Here is an 11,653-nt window from a genome sequence, read left to right as displayed (position 1 = left end):
TGTGTCGCACCTTTTCTTCTCAGGCATCCCGAGTCTGAGGTATCCTGACCCCAATCAGATCTGAAACTCGGTCAGATATGATGGTTGGACCATTTTCCAAGAGTCATAACATTGGTCCTTATATGACCCGGTAATGTGATGTCATGCCTAGCACACCTGGTCGAAGGACCTGTTGTTAATAGTTTCCTTTTTAGCAAGGTTAATCATTCTTCCATGAGGAAATTATAGGACTTATTCTATGAGTGTTCCCGATGGATCCTTTGTGTATCCAAAGTATGACCTTGTCGGATTTCGGGTTCCGGCAGACCCTTGAGATTCGAACACTGGGGTGCGCGCAGAGATTTCGCCTTCTACCTACCTGCACCCCTCCGCCTCGCTGAGATCTAAGCTATGGGAAGAACATCACAAGAGACACAGGGTTTATACTGGTTCGGGCCACCGTTGTGGTGTAATACCCTACTCCAGTGTGTGGTGCGGTGGATTGCCTCTTGGGCTGATGATGATGAGCAATACAAGGAAGAACAGCCTCGCGAGGGTCTGTTCTTGGTTGGGAGGATGAACTGCTAGGGGGAGTTCAGTCACCCTTCTCTCTCTCTCTTCTCGATCCTCTCTCTGATTTCCGATCCCTTCACCCTGTGGGTGGCTAGTCCTATTTATAGGTAAAGGCCCTGGGCCTCTTCCCAAATATTGAGCGGGAAGGGCGCCAACAATTGGCCATTTTGAAGGGGAACATCTGGTACACTTATCCTGACTAAAGTTGGTCCTCGCCTGCCAAAGGCTCTGGTGGTGACGCTGGCTTAGGCTCCACAATGACTTCCTTCCTGCCGTTGGACTGGTCTTGGTCTCGTTGCACCGAAACGGGTGCCTTTGCTTGATGCTCTCGCCTGCGCTTGCTCCCTTTGTACCAAAGAGGAAAGGAGGACACTGCGCGGGCTGGCGCCCGCCTGGCGCCCTCGATCGTCATGGCTTCCGTCACGGGCACCTCGTGAGGTACCCCGCCTAGATCTCTCTACCTCCTCGCGAGCCAGCCTGATGTGGCCGTGCCTGAGGAAGCTCCGTGTCGTCCGCCCCACGAGGCTTGGCCCCTCGCGAGGGTCTTGGGTCTGCGTCGATGAAGCCGGGCCATGCTGGGCCCCCTTTGAGCCACGCCGCAGGCCGCGGGCAGGCAAGTCTGGGGACCCCCGTTCCCAGAACGCCGACAGTAGCCCCCGGGCCCAAGGCGCGCCCGGACTTGGCCGTGCAGGGAGGCGAAAGGACAAGGGCAAAGCGCCGCGGGCCCTAACAGCCTGCGGCCTTGGGCGCCACGTGGCGGTTGATTGGGCGTGGGCGACACTGTTCCCTCACGCCCCCCTTATTTTGCGCCTTGCTAGGCGGACTTGTAGTCATACACAGCCGCTCCCCTTTCTGTTGCTCGAGCGCCCTCTGTCCTTCCTCCGCTTGAACTCCAGCTTCCGTCTTCAACCCAATCTCGAACCTTCCCCCCCTTCCTATCGCCATGGCTCCGACGAAGAAGGGAAGAGGGAAGAAACCCATGCCTCCGCCTTGCTCGCCGCCGCTGGTGGCCCCCGCTGAGGGCTTGGGCAAGGTCAGCTTGGTTCTGGCTACTATCTTCAATGAATGCGGGAGGACGACGGCCTGGCCCGCGTCCCACTTCTCCATCGACAGGATAGCCACCGAGGTCCTGTATTTTGCCGACGCCTTGTGGGCGGGTCTGGTTCCCCCCCTTTCCGATTTCTTCAATGTCGTGCTTTCCCACTATCAGATCCACATGATGCATCTGGGTCCTGAATCCATCACCCTCCTTTCGGTCTTCGCCTTTGTTTGCGAGGCAATGATGGGCATCCTTCCTTCGGTTGCCTTGCTGCGCCACTTCTTCTCTCTGCGCCTTGTCGACCCTACCCAATGCTGGGCGTGCGTGAGCTTCGTTGCCGCGTCTGAGACAGCGGCCTCAGGGATTGACTTCAGGCTCCCTCTGCCCGCGGCTGGGTTCCACGAGCGGTGGCTGTATGTGGATGCAGGGGTACCCAGCCCCCTGCTATCGGAGCCAACTTCGCCTGTTGTCCCCAATTCGGGCTGGGGACAGGAGACGCTTGAGAGCCCCCAACTCATCTTCGTCAGGCACCGCTTCACGTTCTTGAGGTCGCTTGGCGTGACAGCGCCCAAGGTGGTGAAGGAGTTCCTGCTTCGCCGCATTGCTCCTCTCCAATGCCACTCCCGCCGGATGTGGGCCTTCAGCGGGCGTGATGATCGCATGAGGCTCCAGGGAGAGGACCTGACGCCTGACGTGCTGAGGACAATGCTCTTGATCCTGACTGGAGACCCCAACCCCGGCAGCATCCAACAGGGAGGGCCTTGCTGTACCTCTACTAGAACAGGGGCGGTTTTGTGAACCAGATGCCTATCTTTGATGAGTGGGGGCCGCGCCCCGCCGGCCTCCAGGGGCCTCGCGAGAACCCAGTAATGGTGACTGCCCTTCCAGTCGGCCAAGGCGGCTCTTCCTCAAGTGGCGGAGCAGGGAGGCATGAGGCGCCAGAGGCCGAGGGGGCTCCCAGAAGGGTGACAGCGCCGGGCGATGCTCATGAGGGAGCAGCTCTTGGGGCCCGTGCCACTGAGGCTGAGGGTGGCAAGCAGCTGCCCTCAGCGCCTGCGACTGAGGCCCCTAAGGCTCCAGCTGCTTCTCTTGGCGAGGCGATCGGCTGCGCGCATCAGGCAGGCGCCCCCGACGCGGATCGCCTTGACGCTCCGTCTTCGTCGCAGGTTGATCCCTGCGCTCAACTCTTGGGCCGCTTCCGCATGGACTTTGAGGCCCTCCGGAAGAGAAGGGAGGCCCTGGGAGGCGATTACCCTTGTCGCCTGCTGAAGCGTAGGAAGTACTTCGCCACTGATGAGTAAGCCTTCTCCTTTCCTAGCTCCCGATCCTTCTGTTGCTTTTACTGATCCTTGCTCCGCAGGCCCCTTCCAGCCGAGCTTGCGGGGACGGCTGAGGTGCCGTCCCCCTTGGCTCCGCCCCCTCCATCGTCCTCAAGCGCTCCGAGCAGCAAAGCCCTTGTGGTGAGGGCGATCGGAGAGGCGAACCGTCTCGAGGCACATCGTGGCCCTGCGCACCTCGCGATCCTCCTTCGCGGGCCTTCTCGTGGACTGCGATTGGCTGAGGTGCTCCCTGTGCTCTTCATCTAGGGACGGGCTGGCTCCAGGCCGGGCTTCTGGCGTGACGTGCCCGGCCGTCGCGAGGGTGCCAGCCCCCAGCCCCCTGCCCGGAGGGGGAGTGCTGATTCGTGGCCCCCGGCTCTTGCTCAGGGCAGATGATGGTGTGGAAGACATGCTCGAGCGCGCCTGGGAGCGTCGCGCTCTTCGCCAAGGATTCCTTCGAAGGGCGGCTGACGCGGTGAGCCTGCTTGGTGAGGATCTTGCTGATGAAGACGCGCGCCTTGAGGCCGAGGGCCTGCGCTTGGCTGCAGAGAGGCATGAGCTGGAGGGCGCCATCACCCTTGCGCGCCGTCAGCATGATCTTGACGACGCAGAGGCCAAGGCGTCGCTGGTGGCCTCTCAGGAGGCCCGATCTCGGGCCGCTGAGGAGGCCCGAGAAGTCGACCGGTGGCGAGAGGCAGCGGAGGAGCGAGCTCAGGAGCTCCTGGCCTGGTGCCACTCACTTGAGGAGCAAGTGGAGCTGCGCGAGGCAGCCCTCGCATCGATGAAGGTGGCCTCTGGCAACCCAGCAAAGCTCCAGAAGAGCGAGGAGGCGCTGATGCTGAAACCCGCCGAACGTACCCGCGAGTATGAGTGCCTGGAGACGAGGGAGCGCTTGGTGACGCAGGCGGAGGATGGTGTCGCTGCACGGGAAGCCTGCGTCCTGGAGGAGGTCGGACGTCGGGTGATGATGGCATGCTTCAGCCTCGAGCACGTGTTCGAGGAGAGGCCGGAGTTGATCCGGGCCGAGGCTAAAGGTAGGACTGCTGCCTTGAGGGCCAAGCTGGAGGAAGCGACGCGGTTGGCCGATGCTTTTCGGGCCTCCCTTGAGGTAGCGCAAGGGGAGTCAACCACCTCCCAGGCCGAGGTGCTCCTTCTTCGCCAGCGGGTGGAGGAGGCCGAGGTCGTCGCGCACCAGAATGCGGACGAGATACGTCAACGGCGGATCCTGGAGCATGAGCACGGCCCCATGCTCACCACGCTCTGGGAGAGAGCCAACACAGCCTTGGGCAACCTCTGCGAGGCGGCTGTTGGCGAGCCGCACGCAGTCAACTACGCCGACAACCTTCAGTTCTTCACCGACGTGGTGACGCAGCTGGAGGCGCGGTCGGTCAGGGCCGGCAGGTTGGTGGAGGAGAGGAGTTGTGCCCTGCTCGGGCGCGCCTTTTCTCGCGTCTTCAGCCATCTCCGGAACATGGATCCCCACTTCGACTTCGCCGCCGCCATCGCCCCAGTCCCCCAGGCCGTCCGAGACGACCTGGCGCACTGGGTGGAGGACAATGTGGATGCTCTTGTCAGGGCCTTTGCTTCAGACAACGAAGGCGTGATCGTGGCTGCTGACGAGGGCGGTGTGGTGAATGGCCCTAACGTCGCTGGCGGCGACGCAGACACTGATGGCGAGTTCAGCGACGCCAGCAACGGTTTGGGTGGTGTTCCTGAGGACGCATTGGGGGATTTATCCGACTGATCATGCATCGTTCCTGTTTCCTTACCCTGCATGAATAGAACTTAGGTTTTGGCCTGATGGATGTGAGAGCATTTTGGAGGGGGGCCCCCTCATGTAAAACTTGTGTTCATCGTATTAGTAGACGTTACATTGCCCATGCGCCCACGCCAAGTGGTTGGCTTAAGCGACGCACTGGTCGGCTAGTTTACCTTTGTCCCGTGCGGGCCCTGAGGTAGCCTGTGGGAGGCTGTGGTGTCCTGAGTGTTCCCTGATCGAATCCGTAGGATCTGCAGTAAAAAAACCCTCCTGAGAGGACGCGGCGGCGGCAGTCTGGGCTGCGCACAAGCTAGGCCTGACCCGGCTCACGAGGGGCTCACGAGGGGAGGCAGTTGAGGCGAAGTGGTAACCAAAACGTGAGAATTGCTCGAACGAGACTAAGCACCCCTTCCCCGAAAACACGCAAATCTCAAATTCGAATCCAACTTAAATCCAGCGGGGAAAGCGACAACCAAAGGGAAAAGCAACGAAAGCAGACAAAAGGCCGCGTCCGGCACCTAATCTAGTCTTGGACGTCTTCTCACCAGCGCGGAGCTAAGTGCTGCCACTGGGCATGGGAGGGAGCCCCAGGGCCTGAGGCCGGCACCCCTGAGACTCCGGGGCGTGTACATCCCCACTCATTATTACGTGAGCGTGTCACGGGGCGGCGAGCTTCACAGGCACTGGGCCTTCTTCACAGGAACCGGCCTTGCTTCATATTGCCAGACGAGGGCCCCGCCTTGCGCCACACTCTAGTGCCATCAACGACGACCGGATACCAGGACGCCACCGATGGGGTAGAGCGGTCGCCAGCGGTTCCCCCGACGACCACGGGTCCTCCGCCAGGGGCAGGCCCTGAGGCACCTCCCCAGCAGAGGGCCTACCTCCTGAGAACACCTTGCTCCGAACGCCGCGGTGGTGATGTCGGATCTCGGCCCCTCTCCTATAGCCCCCTGCGCCCTCCTCCCGAGGGGTAGGAGACTGTGGGAGCGGGGCTGCTGCTCGCTGTGGCGACCTGCACCTCCTGCGATCCATGATTAGCGTATGCTTGCTCCTGAGGAATTAGCGGTACCCGATAATCGTTGCCTCCAGCGTGGCCAGTGGGACCGTCCCGGGGCTCCTGGAAGGGCTCAGCTTCTAGCGCCTCGTCCCCCCAGCTTGGGGTGAGGAGCGAGCCTTGTTCGCCCTGGTGAGGGTGTCCTTGGTCCATCATGAGGGGCACGTATTCTTTTGGCACCGTCATCCCGAAGGCCATGCCGTAGTGCTCCGCGTGCCATGCAGCTCTGCTTGACGCGCCCACCGTGGGGTGGTAGCGCGGCTGTCCACTGGGGCTGTGGGTCGCGTCGAGTCCTTCTTCTTCGCGGACTGGGAGCGGGGGTAGCGCCGCCGCCGGTCCGGTGCCGACAGCTTCGCTGGCGTTGGAGTAGCCTTGGAGCCCGCGGGCGCGCGCGGAGCCCCTGCGCGGGCCGCCCTGGGCTTGAGATGGGAGCTGGGTGCAGAAGGGGTGAGCCCCCGAGGCGGTGAAGCCCAGGAGCTCTGCCACGCGCTCCAGCAGCACGTCGCGGCCGCCCTCCAGCAGCCTGCACTGCAGCAACTCTCGGGCCACCATGAGCGCGGCCCTCGAGTTCGCCTGTTCCCGGCGGGTGTACGGTGTCGTGGTCGCGGCATGATTGGAGGCCCTTGCTGCCGACCGCGCTTGCCGCGGTGTGAGAGCTTTCGAAGCCTGTCCGCGTCGCCCGCGGCCCGCAGCGCCCTGCGGACCGCGAGCTGCCTGGGGCACGGGGTCGCCCGAGGCGAGCGGCTCTGCGCGGGCGGGCCACGCCGCCCATGGATCTGGGTTGCCCGCCTGGTCGCCGGACATGGTGATGACGATGCGGTGGGGCACGAAGTGGTAGAAGGTGGATTCCGGCGCAACCCTACCTGGCGTGCCAAATGTCGGATTTCGGGTTCCGGCAGACCCTTGAGATTCGAACACTGGGGTGCATGCGGAGATTTCGCCTTCTACCTACCTGCACCCCTCCGCCTCGCTGAGATCTAAGCTATGGGAAGAACATCACAAGAGACACAAGGTTTATACTGGTTCGGGCCACCGTTGTGGTGTAATACCCTACTCCAGTGTGTGGTGTGGTGGATTGCCTCTTGGGCTGATGATGATGAGCAATACAAGGAAGAACAACCTCGTGAGGGTCTGTTCTTAGTTGGGAGGATGAACTGCTAGGGGGAGTTCAGTCACCCTTCTCTCTCTCTTCTCGATTCTCTCTCTGATTTCCGATCCCTTCACCCTGTGGGTGGCTAGTCCTATTTATAGGCAAAGGCCCTGGGCCTCTTCCCAAATATTGAGCGGGAAGGGCGCCAACAATTGGCCATTTTGAAGGGGAACATCTGGTACACTTATCCTGACTAAAGTTGGTCCTCGCCTGCCAAAGGCTCTGGTGGTGACGCTGGCTTGGGCTCCACAATGACTTCCTTCCTGCCGTTGGACTGGTCTTGGTCTCATTGCACCAAAACGGGTGCCTTTGCTTGATGCTCTTGCCTGTGCTTGCTCCCTTTGCCCAAAGAGGAAAGGAGGACACTACGTGGGCTGGCGCCCTCGATCGTCATGGCTTGCGTCACGGGCACCTCGTGAGGTACCCCGCCTTGATCTCTCCGCCTCCTCGTGAGCCAGCCTGATGTGGCCGTGCCTGAGGAAGCTCCATGTCATCCGCCCTGCGAGGCTTGGCCCCTTGCAGGGTCTTGGGTCTGCGTCGATGAAGATGGGCCGTGCTGGGCCCCCTTTGAGCCACGCCGCAGGCAGGCAAGTCTGGGGACCCCCGTTCCCAGAACACCGACAGACCTTTGATTGAGGACCATGTCAATGCTATCTCGAAGCATGTCTGTGGTACTCCGATTTTCAATAAAAACATTGGAAGCACAATGCTAAATTTTCCTTATCAATTATCCAAACACCATTGTATGGGTAATGTCATGAAGTTTCTCTCCCCTTACCTAAAGGGTTTTCTACTTTATATCCTGTCATGGATATCATGCTCTACTTGTACGTGGGAAGGATATACCCCTGAATTATGTGTTTAAACACATTTTCCTTTCCACTGTTCTGTTTAATCTGATGATCACATTTTCCTTTCCATTGTTTGTTTTAACCTTTCTTGTGATCTATATGATCTAAGCAGTAATATTCTCCTACTCATGTAAACACCTTGGTGTACAATTCTATCAGCAAGACCCTGTTACTATTGTTGATGACATTCCGGTAGCCACCGATGGACGAGAACTTTGCCTATTGGTCCGTCTCATTCAACGAGCAGGAAAACGGTTCTGTTCATCCCCCGCCCATGGTACCAACGTTGTTGCCAACATAACTGACATGCTATCCAGTGACATGCCTTGCTATCATGACCGTGCAAGATGTCAGCGCCCTCTCTACCTTTAACCCACATGGTGGGCCCATAACCCATAGTTCCACAGGATCGAAACCTGACTCTCCTATACACCCCCTGTTTCCAAAGTTATCCCTCAGCTGAGGCCTCATATGTAATTCACGAGCCACCCTCCGAGATATCATCAATTCTGGTATCAAACACAATACTTATTCCCATTGCTCTGGACCCCTTTCACAATTTGTCTCAGACATCGAACGATTGTCTATCCGTTTGAAACTTCATGTTGTACCTTCTTACTTTGCTCTCGATGTGTTTTATTTGTTCAACTCGAGAGATGGTCATGTGATCATTCACGGGACAAGCCCTAGATGATTACCCCTTATAGTATCCAATTGTTGTCAAGATACCCATTACCTATTCGTAAGTATGGTGGAATTCCTGAAAAAAGGATGACGACTTCATCATGAAGATCTAAAGCAGAGAAAGGAAGATATCAACGTAATGGATCAACTTCTTCGGGAAGAGCAACCAAGACCGAGGACACTCATTAGAATTTCATAACAAATTCTTTTCCCCTTATTCCCCCTCTTAAATCTCGGGATGAGATTCCTTGTAGTGGAGGAGATTTGTAACACCCCGAGAGTCATGCTACACTAATCCCTGAGATCGAACTAATCATTTTGCTATAACAATGCTTAGTCACTTTGATCAATATCCCATTTAACATTTTTAGTCAAATTCAAACTCAAATGTTAAGTGAAATTCTAAATTGCTCAAACATGAAAAATAAAATGTTCATCATGTGGCAAATATTATTTTGATAATATTGGTAGTGAACTAACATTTTTCCAAAAAGTCTAAGTGCCCTAAACTAGTTAAAATTGTGGCTAGAGCAATTAAATTAAATGCTTTTTAAATTATAAAAATGCTAAACTAATTTATTTAACTACTAAACTAATTGTGGTAGTAGCCTAAATTATACTAATATTTAGTTGTAAGTTTTACAAACTATAAGACTATTTTTCTTTTGGTTTTAAAATATAAACAGAAAGGTTTATAAAAGAAAAACAGAAATAAAAAGAAAGGTAAAAGCCCCCTGCCCCTGGGCCTAAGGCCACAGGGACAGACCCAGATGGCCCGACCCACCTGCCTCCCGCATTGTCTCCCTCCTCTCTCCTCCACCTGTTGAGACGCCCAAAGCCGTTCACTGTCGCCACCGCACCTGCTAGCTGCCCCGCTTCACTACAGGCCGGTGGGGTGGTTAAGATCTCCACCGCGGCCTCCCCTCTCATCATCCTCATCCATTCACCCCCTCTCTCTCACTCTCTCTTGCTCGCTCGCTTTCCCCCTTTTCCCCCGAATGCTGCCGTCGCTGTTTGCCGTCGATCCCGCGGCCACCTGCCGCCCCATGCCAAGCTGGCATGTCCATGAGCTTCACCGCATTCGTCCTCATCGCCTGGGGCCAGCCATTGCTGTGGGGGAGCACCGCAGGCCCCGGATCGAACCGACGTCCGCCTCGGAACACTGGAGCTCCACCGCTCTATTCGTCGTCTCCCTTGCGCTACAAAGCCGTCGAGGGCTTTTCTTAGCCGCTCAGTGATCTCCTCTCTCCCTCCATTCCTTCTTCCCGCGGTCACATTCGTCTCTAGCTAGTTCACTGCCGTTGCCGTGCCTTTGCTTCCGCCGGCATGCTCATAGTCGTGCCGTTGCTGCCTGTCGAGCTCAAATGATCTCGGGATCATGCTCAGCACGTCCGTGCAGGCCCGTTGCACCCCCCCATGCTCTGTTGAGCCCCGTAGCACCGACCCCGTGGTTCGACCGGATGCGCCTCTGCATAGCACGTCGCCGGCATCGTTCCGGCGACCTTTTGGTCATTTGCTCGCGCCCATCTTGCTCGCATGTGCACGTAGGCCTCGCCCCGCTCTCTGGATTGCCCAAACTCGCACTATACCACCGCTGTCGTTGCTCGCCCAAAGCACCTCGCCGCCGGCGAGCTTGAAGCGCTCGCCCCCGTCCATTCCAGCCACTCCGGCCACCACCGTTCGACGTGAGACGCCGAGCCGCGTCGAACGCACCCAGCCACAACCCCGCAGACCCCCTGTGCGCGAAACCCGTGCCCCTCCCAAGACACGCCGCCGCGTTTGGCTCGTCGGAGGCAGCTCCGGCATGTCTCCGGCCGGTGTCCGACGTGGCATCCACGTGGCACCGCCTGGGCCACTAACTGGAGGGCCCATGGGCCCCCTTTGACCTGTTGACTTGGGTCAACGCTGACGTGGCCGCCCCCTATGTCTATGACATGTGGGCCCCACATGACTAAATGAATTAAAGTAAATAAATAATAAACTGTTAGTTAGTTAATTAAAGTGCTAAACACTCACTGACCAGTAGGCCCCACCCGCTAATTAGGTTAATTAGATTAAACCAACTCTGTTTAGTTAGTTTAGCCAATGACACGTGGGTCCCACTAGACCCACGGGTCAGATTTGACCCAGTCAACCACACTGTTGACTGATGACCTCAGCATTGCATCATGATGACATCAGCAGACACAATTCTGGATAATGTTAGAATTAAATATATAAATAAATTTAGAAAACGATTAAAACTTTAGAAAAACATAGAAAATTAACCGTAGCTCGGATGAAAATGTTTTCTACATGAAAGTTTCTTAGAACGACGAGACAAATCTGAATATGCAGCCCGTTTACCTATCAGATGCCTCTAACTATCTGAATAAGGAACATTCCCCCTCCGGTGATTTGTCTGACACAGGTCCGGAACCGGGAAAACATTCCCGATTGAATTCCCCATTCACCTATTCGTGTAGACATACGTTAGGTCACACTCGACACGTCATATTACCATGTTATGCTTTATGATGCTTTATTTGCTTTATATTTATTGATTCTTCCCCCTCTTCTCTTTGGCAGAACCCGAGGCCGATGATGCCCCGGTGATCGACTACGTCGACAACGACACTTCTTCCTTTCAGCAGAGCTTGCAGGCAAGCCCTCCCTTGATCAACCTAATATCACCTATTCCTTCTCTCTACTGCTTGCATTAGATTAGTGTAGCATGTTATTGCTTTTGGTTAATCCTATTCCGCTGCATAGCCTGTCATTGTTGCTACAGTTGTTACCCTTACCCGCAATCCTAAATGCCTAGTATAGGATGCTAGTTTATCATCAGTGGCCCTACATTCTTGTCTGTCTGCCATGCTATACTACCGGGCCGTGATCACTGGGGAGGTGATCGTGGGTATAGACTTACATACATATTATACATGATACATGATGTGACTAAAGTCGGGTCAACTCCTAGAGTACCCGCAAGTGATTCCCATGTGGGGGCTGAAAGGACAGGTGGTTCCATCCCGGTAGTGGTGGGCCTGGGTTCCCGGAGGCCCCAGACTGTTACTTTGTGGCGGAGCGACAGGGCAGGTTGTGACCACCTAGGTGAGAGGTGGGCTTGGCCCTGGCTGGCGTCTGCGGCTACTTCAAAATAACACGCTTAACGAGATCTTGGTATTTGATCTGTGTCTGGCCACTGGCCTATACGCACTAACCAACTACGCAGGAACAATTATGGGCACTCAATGTCGTGG

Source organism: Triticum aestivum, chromosome 5A (assembly GCF_018294505.1).
Source record: "Triticum aestivum cultivar Chinese Spring chromosome 5A, IWGSC CS RefSeq v2.1, whole genome shotgun sequence".
Taxonomy (NCBI): Eukaryota; Viridiplantae; Streptophyta; class Magnoliopsida; order Poales; family Poaceae; genus Triticum; species Triticum aestivum.
Note: the sequence above shows the minus strand (reverse complement) of the source record.